Here is a 12506-nt window from a genome sequence, read left to right on the forward strand (position 1 = left end):
TTGTGTATGTCCCTTATTCCCATTTCTCTCTTGAGCTCATTCTGCTGGTCCCTGTGTCTTTACCCTGTATCTATTGTTATTAATCAGTATGCACCCATAACATTGGCCTCTGATCTTTCTTATTCACATTCCAGTGGTGTAGTGAGTCCCAGCTGGCAGGCGGGAGGCACAAGAACAGTTTCGCCCTAGAGGTTCAGCCTTCCTCCTAGTCCGCAAAGCACTTTAATTTTCCTTTCTGCATCATGCTAATTGCAGTACATTGAAATCAGCAGTCTGATTAGCTAATGCTCACTAGATAAGTTTTTTTAATTAAAATTTTACTGAAAAATGTAAACCCTCATGTTGTTCCAGACCCGTATGAACACTTCAGGAGATGTTAGTCAGAATGTTAGCCTCAGTAACCATTCTTTTTCTTTGTATGAGGGGAAAAAATAATCAATGAAAATGATCAATATCACATCAGAGAATGAGCTCAAGATGTTCTGTCATTCCATCCCATGACGGTGCTTTGTGTTGCAAGTTTTGTTTTTTGGTTCGTTTTCTGAACATTCCAATGAGTCACTTGCATGTTTATGTGTCCTGCATTTTGAAGTTTAAAAACTGACCTCTGTAATTTACCATCCATTCAATAATGTAGCAGGTGTTAGCAGCTAATGTGTGACTGTGAACGACCATTATCAGCCACAAAAAACATAGGAACACAGCTGCAGCACAGAGCCTAGATACACACACACAATCGCACACTCTTGCTCATTTACCTCTAACTCACTGATGCAGTAGACAGTAATTTTATCACTGTAATTTAGTCTCTAATAAAACTCACCACACATACACACACACACAGACACGTATACAGCACTAGATATGTGCTTGTGTGCTAATGTGACAGACAGATGAAAACCATCCATCCATCCATCCATCCATCCATCCATCCATCTATCTATCAGCCAGGACCACTTTGGCATTAAACAATTTATTGTCTCTAAGATACAATAGTTTTACTTTGATGGTATGGTTCCATTATGGGGGGGAGTCTTCTCCTGCAGTTAAAGGAAGTAGAGGAAAGCTCTACAATAACCCCTCAAAAAATATAAAACACTGAAATTAAGTTGAGCTGTTCCAAATTGTCCAACGACCAACATTTTAATTTTTGGGTGACCCTTTAAGACTAAAGTTTATGTCTACTTCAGATGCTCAGCATGTGCCTAATATCCCTGAGAGTTAAATCACTGATCTTGGTAAATGGGTACAATTCAGTTCTACACGTGATGCATTGCTGAACCATACAGCATTGCTTGTGTCGTCATTCATTCAACATCTGTACCTGAATGTGTAATGGAACATTCATAAATCATAATGACGCATTGATATGCAATAGCTTTTAAGCAGTGGGCATTAAATCCACACCATGTTTTGAAAAGTGAGTTCGTAGGTTTCAGATGATTTTGCCAATGTTGGCTGTGGGCTTGTTTTCTAGATAAAAATTGCGTTAAATCCTTGATTAATTGCACTCCCAGAAATTAGTCTCTATTGACAATCAATAATAGCTCAGACCTGTACTTCAGAACTAGTCTGAAGTGAAGTTATCTGGGGTCTGTCGAAAATAGGTATCAATACGTCATACTTGCTGCTCATCAGTCAATCGGTTTTAATGACATACACAAATCTGCAGCCAAACCTCCTGTTGGTAAAGCAGATTTAACATTATCAAGAGGATTGGTTATTTTTTGACTGAGTTGTATGCTGTTTATCCTTCATTAGGTTCATTCATTAATAAATGTGCACAAATGTTCATTTCCTATCCCAGAGCACTGAAATGTTATTAAAATTCCAATAATAGATAAATTATATAACACATTCCATTTTTCATGTACTGTATGTATGCACAAACAAGACCCATTGTTAATACTGCGTTAGAGGATTTTGACCAAAATTTCCTGTAAGTTAGCAGGACTGGGCGTTCGCACTCAGAGCCCTTGGCACCCAAAATAACGGTGTGTCCCGCAGCGCTGAAGGCTGACATGTTGAGGGACTTTGCTGGCTGCTCATTATTTGATTGTTAGCATATGGCACCATGCTTATGGTATGGCATCAACTCGTCAAATATTCACGATTACAAACAAAACTTTGAAACTTCAAAAAACGACATTTTCTTTCTTCATGTTCTTCTTTCCTAGTTTTTCATGTTTTATCATTACAGGGACATATTAAATATTCTATTAGTCATACTGGTGTAGTTAATTACTAAAACATTCTGATATCCATCCAGTTAAATGGGCAGCATCAGGGTGGACAATAATAGGGTAGACATCCAGTGAATAAATGAGCCACTACATGGCCTGTGATTTATATCTAGGAAACATTTGTAAACTAATATTTATGATTTTATTTCTGTTAACATAAATACTGTATAGTGAAACTTTAAAATGATATTCATTGTCCATGTATCTTCCCATGTTATGCTTGACCACATATGACTAACACTACAAAATAAATGAAATCATAAATAAAACAATAGTGTTATAAACTGATGTCCACCTCCAATGTGTGTGATGTCATTTCCTAACATATTTCTTCAATGAAAGGTCATGGTGTCGTGCACAATAAATCAAGGGACACACAAAAACACTCTTGTATCAGTGTTAAAATGACACATTTACCACAAATGAATACATGTTAGTGAGAGAATGTAACACTGAAGTCTTGAGATTAGCTGCTTAACATCGAAAAACAGCATAGATGGATGAAAAAACGTGTTCAGTGTGAACATCCCCTAATAAACTTAAAATGAAAAACGCTTTAATACAATGACCAGGAAGATGAGAGAAAGGGAGAGAAAAGGCTTATTATGAAAATAGTGTTTTTGTCATTGTATTAGTGTTGTTGTTTTGGCAGTAAATAGTGTTTATCATAGGGAAATATAAGAAAATCATGTTAAGTGTTTTAACTAAACCTGTACTACTGTACTTTTATTTTGAATTAATGCAGTAATTCAGTTCCCTGTCAAAAAGCTACACTTTGATGCTGCGTTGACTTAGCGCTTTGGGAACAACTTTAGGTGTGACCAGCTGTGAATATGTGTGCAACACGTCAATGAAATTGACCAGAATTTATAGCCTCTGCTGGTGACATCATTGGACGCACCTGTAGCAGGGCTATAAATAGATGCGTCACAGGTGCATCGTCAGATCTTTTGTCTTCAGATCATTCTCTGTGTGTTGTGCTTCATGAGCCTGTCAGAAACTTTCTACTTTCCTCTGTTAGGAGTTAGATTTTGTTAGGCAGTGCACAGAAACCTTTCTCTTTTCTTTAAAAAATAAGAAGAAAAAGAATGACTGATAAACAAAGCAAGCGGTGTGTGTGTTCCCATGTTTACGCTCTAAGGCTGAAATGGACACACCAGTTTTGTTTTGTGTGTTTGGTAGAAGAGCATGCTGCTCTTGCGTTGGGGCAGGGCAGGTGTGAGCATTGCGATCTGTTTACAGTCAAAATGCTTCACACTCGTCTTGCTTATTTTCAAGAACCAGCACCCACGCTTTTATCGTGAGGCTCTCACACAGATCTGGCTGAGGAGCGAGAGACGGGTCCGTCCCTATTGCTCGCTCTCTCCCCAGATCCAGCTGATTCTTCTCGTAAGCCTGAAGCGCGCTCCGGTGCCTCTTTGGTTCACGAGGAGGACGCTGAACCTCTGAACATTCCACGCGCCATAATAAAGCGGCTGAGGAATTACTTGAGGTGGTTACTTGCGCTGTGGCCAGACTACAGTTAGATTGGCCACACGAAAAAGAGACCCCCAAGCGCTCCAAACTTGAAGAAACATTTCTGTCTGGTGGCCAAAAAAAAAAAAAAGGAAGGGAACGCTATATCAGTCCCTTCCTTTCTTTGATGAAAACGTATACTTCCCTTGTCTTCGTGCCCTCGACGTCGTCATATTCGACTATCGTGGGTGCCGAGGCACGAGGGTATTCAGTGATGCCGCCGGTAGAAGAGACACTTGCGGGTTATCTCTCGCCTGGCTCTGCATCATCACTAAAGAGACCAACTCTCCCCACAAAGCAATGCAGGACCACCTCCACGCTTGTGGGGGAGGCTTATCAGGCAGCAGGTCAGGCATGGATGCCGCACTGGCTCCTTTGCAACTCCGGGGCATCCGCATTCAGAATTACATAGACGGGTGGCTGATACTAGCACAGTCACAAGAACTGGCAGTTGCTAAGATTTAGCCACAGGAATGGCTAAAGAAATTTTGCACCCTCATCCTGACTACACATATTCACAGCTGGTCACACCTAAAGTTGTTCCCAAATCGCTAAATCAGCGCAGGATCTCGCTCAGGGAGCAGGGGTTACAGTTAAGTAACCAGAGATGTTCTTACCCCTCTCTCTCTCTCTCTCTCTCACACACACTCTCTCTCTCTCTCTCTCTCTCTTCCAGAACAAGCTCTGACATATGCAATAAAATATAATAGCATGTCATGAATAGGTGCTTTACTGTTGTTTTAAAATCCCAAAGGTGGGAAACAATTAACTTGCACTCGAATGCTATATGACTTTGACACAATTATCTTCCTTATGACAGACAACCTGCATTGATTGTCACTGATCTTTCCCCCAGCCTTTTCTGTCAAGTGTAGCGTCTGTGTAAAGCAGCATGCAATATCTCAGAGAGCTCACGTGAAAGGTTTGTTTCACGTCAGTTTCTCTCAATTTGTGAAACATTCTCAGCAGTTTGGGTGTGTGATGCAAAAAATGGCATTTTATATGGATTTCATACAGAATCCTATTTTGTCACTTAATTGCGGGACAATTCCTTATTTTACAGGATGTTTGGCATATTTTTTAGATACATTTTAATTGTTAATGCTTCAGCGTGAGGGTGATTTTCTCCACTCACTCTCATAAATTCCTTCAGTCGATGATGGTGGTGACAATGGTTGTCAGGGGCGGGGAATGGTAGAATTCAAGTGATAAGGCACCAGTTACAACAAAGAATCTCCAGTTTCACAATACAGCATTGAAAACATTTGAATACTCAGCATTCAATACAGTTAAAGGGAAACTAACACAACAGTAGATTATGGACTTATGAAGCAGCATAACAAGTGGGTATATTGAGGGTATACAGAAATATTGATCCTTAGAAGTCATTATATGCAAACTGCCCTTGGAAAAAAGTAAGCATATGGCGTATACTTGCGTATGTCCCCAACTACACCACCGGTGCAAAGGCAGGTGCAATGCAGTTATAAAATCTAACTGGAGTACTATATTATTTAGCTGCTTGTTAATTTATAAATAAATACTTTTTTTAAACAATAAAATAAAAACAATATAAAAAATTATAATAATTGAAAATAAATAAAATTGTTGTTTTATTTAAAAATAACAAATAGCTAAATAAAATAAAAAGTTGTTGAGCCTGACACTGAATACACATGAGTTAAATAACGTTTTGATTTGTTTGATATTTTTGGTTACTCCAGAATTTTCAGAACTTCTATTATAGTTTTGATGACTTTATGTTCAACTTTGCACAATTGTAATAAAGGTTGAATAGTTTTTTTTTTTTTTTTTTTTTTTATGGTGGTGTATGAGAAAACTAGCCAATCAGAAACACACTGCTTATGATTCATTTTGTGAGTTTGGGTTTGCTGAAATTTCTTCAAGTTAAAGGGGATCTATTATGCAAAATTCACTTTTACATAAATGTGAGTCAGTGAAAATGTGACCCAGTGGGTCGGCTGCGAAATGGGCCGTGATAAGCTAAAATGGACAAAGCACAAATGGGCGCTGCGATATGCAAAAAAGGACAGCAAACATTTGAGCCAGTTGCTATATAAAATCCCGGGTCGATTTCTCTTCCCAGTCCAGCCTTGCCTGAACTCCGGTATTTACGCTGTCAGTCATATAGTTTCTGATTTGTTGTTGCTGTAGTAACCGAAGCAGGAGCTGTAAAGGCACATCCCTCTTCAGCGTGTTTTTGATTCCATCCAATAAGAGGAATTTATAATATGGTATAAAAATTATTAATTATAATTATATTATATTAATCTAAAATTATATTAAAATATTTTGAGCTGAAACTTCACAGACACATTCTGGGGACACCTGAGACTTATATTAAGTTTAGTAAAAAGGGCATAATAGGTCTCCTTTAACAAAATGATGGAAGTTAGCAAAGCACATTTTAACAGCTGGAAATCCCACCTACCTGCTCTAGCTTTTAAACTAAAGTGCAGAGTGACGTGCTGAATGACCAATGACCATTGATCTTTTCCACTAATCCTTCTGTGTTGTTATTGGTGGACCTTCCATGGCCTTATTCTTGCTCAGGATCCTTTAGGCTATCAATTACAACCAAGCAATTCACTTATCAGGGTAGCACTTTTGCTACAAATTAATAGCAGCCCTGAAAACAAATCTAATCTGATTCTCTGGGTGACCAAAAGGTTTGTATGAGTTTCCTGTATCTGATTCTTCACCGCATGTGAAATTTAATTAAACATGCCTCGTCACATTTCACATTGTTCTCTTAGCATCCTCTCTCTCTCTCTCTCTCTCTCTTTTTGAAAGATTTACTGTATGTAGATAAAGAAAAAAAAAAAGAAAAGTAAAGAAAAAAATCACTTGCTTCCAAATTTACTTGAATTCAGGCTGCCCACTTGTTTCAGTGGGTGCCTCGTGCCACCACCGGCAAGATGCCGCCCTAGGCAGCTGGCCATGTCACCCATGCCTAAATCAGCCACTGCTTGCACAGAAGAACTGCCTTGGGCTGAAAAACATTGGGACCATGTGGGCGATTTATTTTATTTTTTTCACAGTTTGTTTTGGTAAAGGGGGGGTAAAAAATGGGGTAAATCAACTCTTTTTGCTTCATTAAGAAATGTAAATGGTCAAGCCGGCTCTTTGGGGGCGTGGCATTCGGATTTCCTCAAGTGTTCAATTCTTCCCCTTTTTTTGCAGCCAAATATATCATCATACCCTGCAGGTAGCTTTGAAAATGTTTGGAGTATGATCTGTTTTTGTCTGTCTGGTTAATTAATCTCCAGGCTTGGAGAAGTGTGAGTTTTCTGTTGTGTGCAGAACGTATAATTGAACCATGACATACTGAATTTGTGCTGGATTTATTTTTTTATTTTTTTAGCATGGTTCAAATCAGTTCTCCCTCTTGCAGGGAGAGGGGATGTTGATTGGGCTGGTTAAAGTGACATGCATTAAATGCAAATTTAGCAAAAAATAACAAGATGGAGATTTATCCAGCCTACTTTCACTCTGACAACCCTGCACAAACACTTTGAAGAGCTTAAACTGACCCCAGCCTAAACTGTCTACCCTCAAAACCTCCTTTCAGCAGTCTTTTTTCTGTACAAAACAGATATAGAAGCCCAAAAATATGTACATTTAAATGGTTGCATTTGGGGACATTTTCCATGGCAAATTTTTTATTTTTCAAACATTGCAGAAACGCTCTGTAAACATTGTTAAAAAGCTTTTTTTCCAATTGGAAAACTACCCAGTCAAAAACATTCTCTCCTGTGAATCAGTTTGTGAATTCAGGTTTGCTGATATATCTTTGGAGGTTGAGAGGGCACATGGTGGAATTTACCCTACTTGCTGCATTTGTACTGGTATTAATTTGGCATCCCCCAAGGATCCATTTTGGGCCATTTTTTTGTTCTGTATGTGTGCAAGTATTTGGCATATAAATCCTGTGATGTGTCTCAGCATCTGCTCAGCAGCTCAGTAGTGAACACAGACTGAGGGACCAAATGATTGGAAAAGTGTTATGGTACTCAGGGGCTGCCAGCCGCATCATCTTGGCTCTGCCCGTGTTGGTTTACACAGATGCAGACATGCACACATGAACAAACACACATTTTTACTGTAGGCATCCTTTCCAGTGCAGGCTGAGTGGGATCCAATACACTCCATCACTCTGTATGTTGGCAAAAACAGCTGGAAAGCATGCACAATCACACAGTTGTTGGCTTTGGAGTGATGTACAGAGATGTCTTGCACTGACTGGATATCAGAGAGAACCATCGGTCCTGTGATTCACCCTGTGATCAGATGTGTGTGCAAGTCTGTGTGAGAGAGATGAAAGCGTGAGGGATATTGTGTGTGAATGTATGTGAGAAGAAAAGGAGGAAGATATATTGTGTGAATGTTTGTTTAAGGGGCCGTTCACATATTATGTGTTCTTGAGTTGAAACACAGCTAGATGGGAGCAACGCAATGAGATCGAGATTTCCAAAGATGGACTGGTTTTACATTAACAAAACCTAAAAAAAAAAAAATCTGTGCTCATGCCGCCAGATGTAAAAAAAACAGCGAAACATGAAACAGTGCACAAAGATGTACATCTGAAAATGCTTGCATAAACTTGTTTTATGTTGTTTAGATGCAATTTCCAATAGGTGGTATGACAAGCATTAGTATAGTATCATCTTTTTTTTTTTTTGGAAATATGCTATATGTGATTCTGAAATATGATGACACATTTATGGGTAAATTATACTGAAAATGACATATATTGTTTAAAACTTCACATACAGCAGCTGCATGAATTTATTTGAATTTTATTCCATTTAAATTCTAATTCCTAAATGTCATGTTCGAAAATGTTTGTTTATCATTGTAAACGCCTTAAATGGATTTCCTTTATTATGGTCATAAACAACTTAAGCAAAAATGAAAGACACATGTAGATTTTTTTCCCCCATTACAAACAATTTTTGCATTGCATGTAAACACTCAATATGCGCATGTGTTGTGCTATGTGTCTGTTTATGTTTTGAAGTAAAAACCTGATGATTTCAAGTTTCATGAAACTTTTTCTTGCATTGTCAGATTTTTTTTAATAAGATGATTTTTAGTAGATATCAGTATGTGTGTGAGAGAGTAAGAAATCTATGATCTATTGAAGTAATGCTTGCAAGTGTGTGAGTGAAAGAGAGGCAAGAAAGAGACACATTTTGAGAAGGGAGGAAGGAAAGTGCACATATCAGACCGAGCAAGGGAGAGACTTAAAAATCCTCAGCTTATGCAACCCACAGCAGCTCTTACACAGAAACTTACACCAGTGGATTTAAATAAGATCTGCATCTTTAATTGCAAATTAGACACAATTACCCAGAATTCACTTGCCATTAATCTCCGCTTTGTGCACAGGCTTGGACACCCCATATAATACATAGTATTTAATTTCAACCCAATTACCTTAAAAAACTAAACAAAAAAAAACAAGCCGTGACTTTCGACATCAAGCATTGCTGCGGCAGCTGTACAGAGTTAAGATGATTCAAATTAAATAAAGGCACACTGCCGTCTTAGCCGTTTTGTTCTGCTCTTGTCAACGTGTTTAAACGCTGGCGCTCTGGCATGCTGTAGTTTCTTGGTTCACAGTCCAGTGCCGCTCTAGCCAGCAGATATCATTTTTTAATTTGTAAACTGTATGCTCATTCCATTAGGGAGAGCGAGGTAAAACAGAGTGCCTTGTTCTATCTAGTGCATTGGGAGAGAGACAGGTGGACCGTGGTAATGAAGGAATAGAAATTAGTTTGTAGAGAGTTGTTGTATGGTGTTTTCTTGCATGATGCCGTCAGGCAATTTGGTCCACTTTAGATTTAGCGATTAAATCGCTAGAGGTTGACCGTTCAGCGTACTCCCTACTGAATAAATAAATACAATTAAATGCTACTGTTCTACTGGTGCTCTGCCAGCCTGGTCAAGTCAGTTAGGCTGGTCTGTTTTTCTTGTTTTAGAAGGCTTTTGGGCATGGATTAAAGTCAGTTGGACTAGCTAAGCCAGCTAAACACCAGCTTTACCTGGGGTATGGTCAAAGTAATGTCGTAAGATGTAGTGCAATATTATACACAGAGTGTGTTTTTGCAATTATGCAAACTAGATGTTTACATTTGGCTTGCAAAGCTCGCCACCACAATGCATGTTGTGGATGGTTGTCAGGGCATTTCTATGCAGTTGCTTAGGTGTTCCAATTCATGTTAGCAGGTGGTTTAGAGGCTGCTAAGATGTTTATGTATTGTAGCATGTTGCTAATAGGCTGCTAAGGTGTTCTAAGTCATTGTAGCATTTTACTAAGAGGCTGCTTTGGTGTTCACTATGTCATTTAAAACATCTTTCAAATAGGCTACACAGGTGTTCAGTAATTGTGCACATCCTGCTAAGAGACTGCTAATATGTTTTAAGTCATTTTTAGAATCTTGAAATGAGGCTGTTATGGCATTCTAAGATGTTTTTGGTATGTTTATTTGAGGCGGTGGTGTCCTTAGTCATGTTTGCATCCCGCCAAGAGGCTGCCAAGGTGTTCAAAGTTATTTTTTTCATGTTTTTAGTATACTGCTAAGGTTTTCTTAGTAATTTTTAGCATCTTGCTTAGAGGCTGCTATGGTTTTCTACATAATTTTAGCATCTTTCTATGAGGCTACTTAGATGTTCAGCCATTTTAGCATAATTAATCATTTAGACATTTAAGTGATTTTCAGAATGTTGCAATGGGCTGCTGATGTGTTCTGGGTTGAGGTGAAAGTATGGGCAATAGTAATGGTGATTATTGCCTTAAGCAAGCACTACTGATAAACAGGGGTGTAATGTAACAAATTTCAAATACTCACATTAGTGTAATTAACTACTTTTTCCCAAGAATTGTACTTTATGTAGTTTAAAAATGTTATACTTTTACTTGAGTATATTTTAAGTGCTTTAACTGTACTTTTACTACGCTAGTAGCTGTTTGCTACTTCCCTGTCCTGATTTCATGATTGGCTAGGGAGAGTCTCGTGACTCCCATCCGATCAAATCACACGTAAAAAATTGAACGCCAACTCTTATGAATGTGGAGAATGCCTCAAACATAGTTTACAGCTGAACATAACTGGCTGCATCTGGAAGGGATTTTCATAGTGAAAAAGGCCAATTGCTTGATTGTGTCATGTGAGTTTAACTTGCTCAAGCCAGATATCATCATTAATCCTGCCTCTAATTGAAGAAACATATCTAGGTAAATGTCATATTTCTGTTTACCAGATTATATGTGTCTAAACGTAGCCTGTAATTTAACTATAGATTATTGGGCTGCTGTGAGAGATTAATACAATGTTATCAATATATCACAATAAAATTATCTAGATGTTTATCAGAAAAAAGAGAGATGTCCTTGATCAAACTTTTAAGTACTTTTCTATATTTAGCTTATGTTATACATCTAGATCTGGGGTGTTCATTACATCAATTGCAATAGCAAGAGCACCATTGGTTGGTTGAACTAGATAAAATATAAAAGACTAATGTTTTTAGCGCTAATGCGGTTACATGCGTAAATGATAAAATACACTTTATAATTCCAGTCTGAAAAGTCGTTTATGTCTAAAGTGAATTTAAACAGTGGGACAAAAAGTGTATTTGCATCAAAATGTTGGACTTGAAGTGTACATGTAACCAAATTGAGCACTGTCTTGTAGGGTATTAATCAAACAAAATAAACAAGGAAATGAGAAAACCACTCACTACTTTTTGCCGAATAACTTTATTAGCTTTAAAAAGTATTTATGTAATAGAATAAAACAGTGACATTTTTAATAATAATATATTTTTTAATATTGTTAATTTGTTAATAATACTGACCCCTGATGTAGAGAGTGTGTTACAAAACAGAGTCAATTTTTGCTAGAAATTCTTCTCACTGCCCAGTAGGTGGCAATATGCATGAAGAATATGAATCACCAAAAACACAAGAAGAAAGTGAAATTTAAAGTGGAGATTGACTGAGCAGCGAGGAGAATTAATAGTAAAAAATTTATTAAATATTGATCTGTTTCTCACCACATCTATCATATCGCTTCTGAAGACATGGATTAAACCACTGGAGGCACATGGATTAGACTACTTTTATGCTGATTTATGTGTTTTGTGGAGCTTAAAAATGTTCGCACTGATTCACTTTCATCGTGTGGACCAAAAGAGCTGAAATATTCTTCTAAAAATCTTAATTTGTGTTCTGCAGAAGAAAGAAAGTCATATACATCCAGGATGGGATGATGCTGAGTAAATGATGAGAGAATTGTCATTTTTGGGTGAATTATTCCTTTTTAAGCATGATGTAGCCTCTGTACCAAACAACTTTTCCCATGCCTGCTCTACCTCCTCTATTGTGCAGAACATAACGTGCCAAGCGATCCTGCTTATTTAGCATTATTTTGCATTCCTTGCATTGTTTGAATATGTTTTATGAACAACAATAACACTCTGTCTGCATTAAGGGACAAGTAGACCCTACACATAAACTGATTTTAAAGTAATTGTTTCATACATAATGATATAAAATGGTGATCAGTGTATTGAAAATAACTTTTAATCTTTACATTTCTGTTATGCCTTTTATTTTATGTAGTGTTTATCATAGATAAGTGATGTATTTTAAAAGTTGGCATACAGTGTTCAGTATAATGGGGCATAGGTTTTGCAACTCAGTACTCAATACTCACTACT

General features: G+C 37.6%; 1 protein-coding gene across 6 annotated transcripts in view; it reads left to right on the forward strand.

The window, feature by feature from the left end:
• The window catches only part of sdk2b (sidekick cell adhesion molecule 2b), a 436106-nt gene that overhangs the window by 125095 nt on the left and 298505 nt on the right, over nucleotides 1-12506 (forward strand). The window lies entirely within an intron of this gene.

Source organism: Xyrauchen texanus, chromosome 40 (genome assembly GCF_025860055.1).
Source record: "Xyrauchen texanus isolate HMW12.3.18 chromosome 40, RBS_HiC_50CHRs, whole genome shotgun sequence".
Taxonomy (NCBI): Eukaryota; Metazoa; Chordata; class Actinopteri; order Cypriniformes; family Catostomidae; genus Xyrauchen; species Xyrauchen texanus.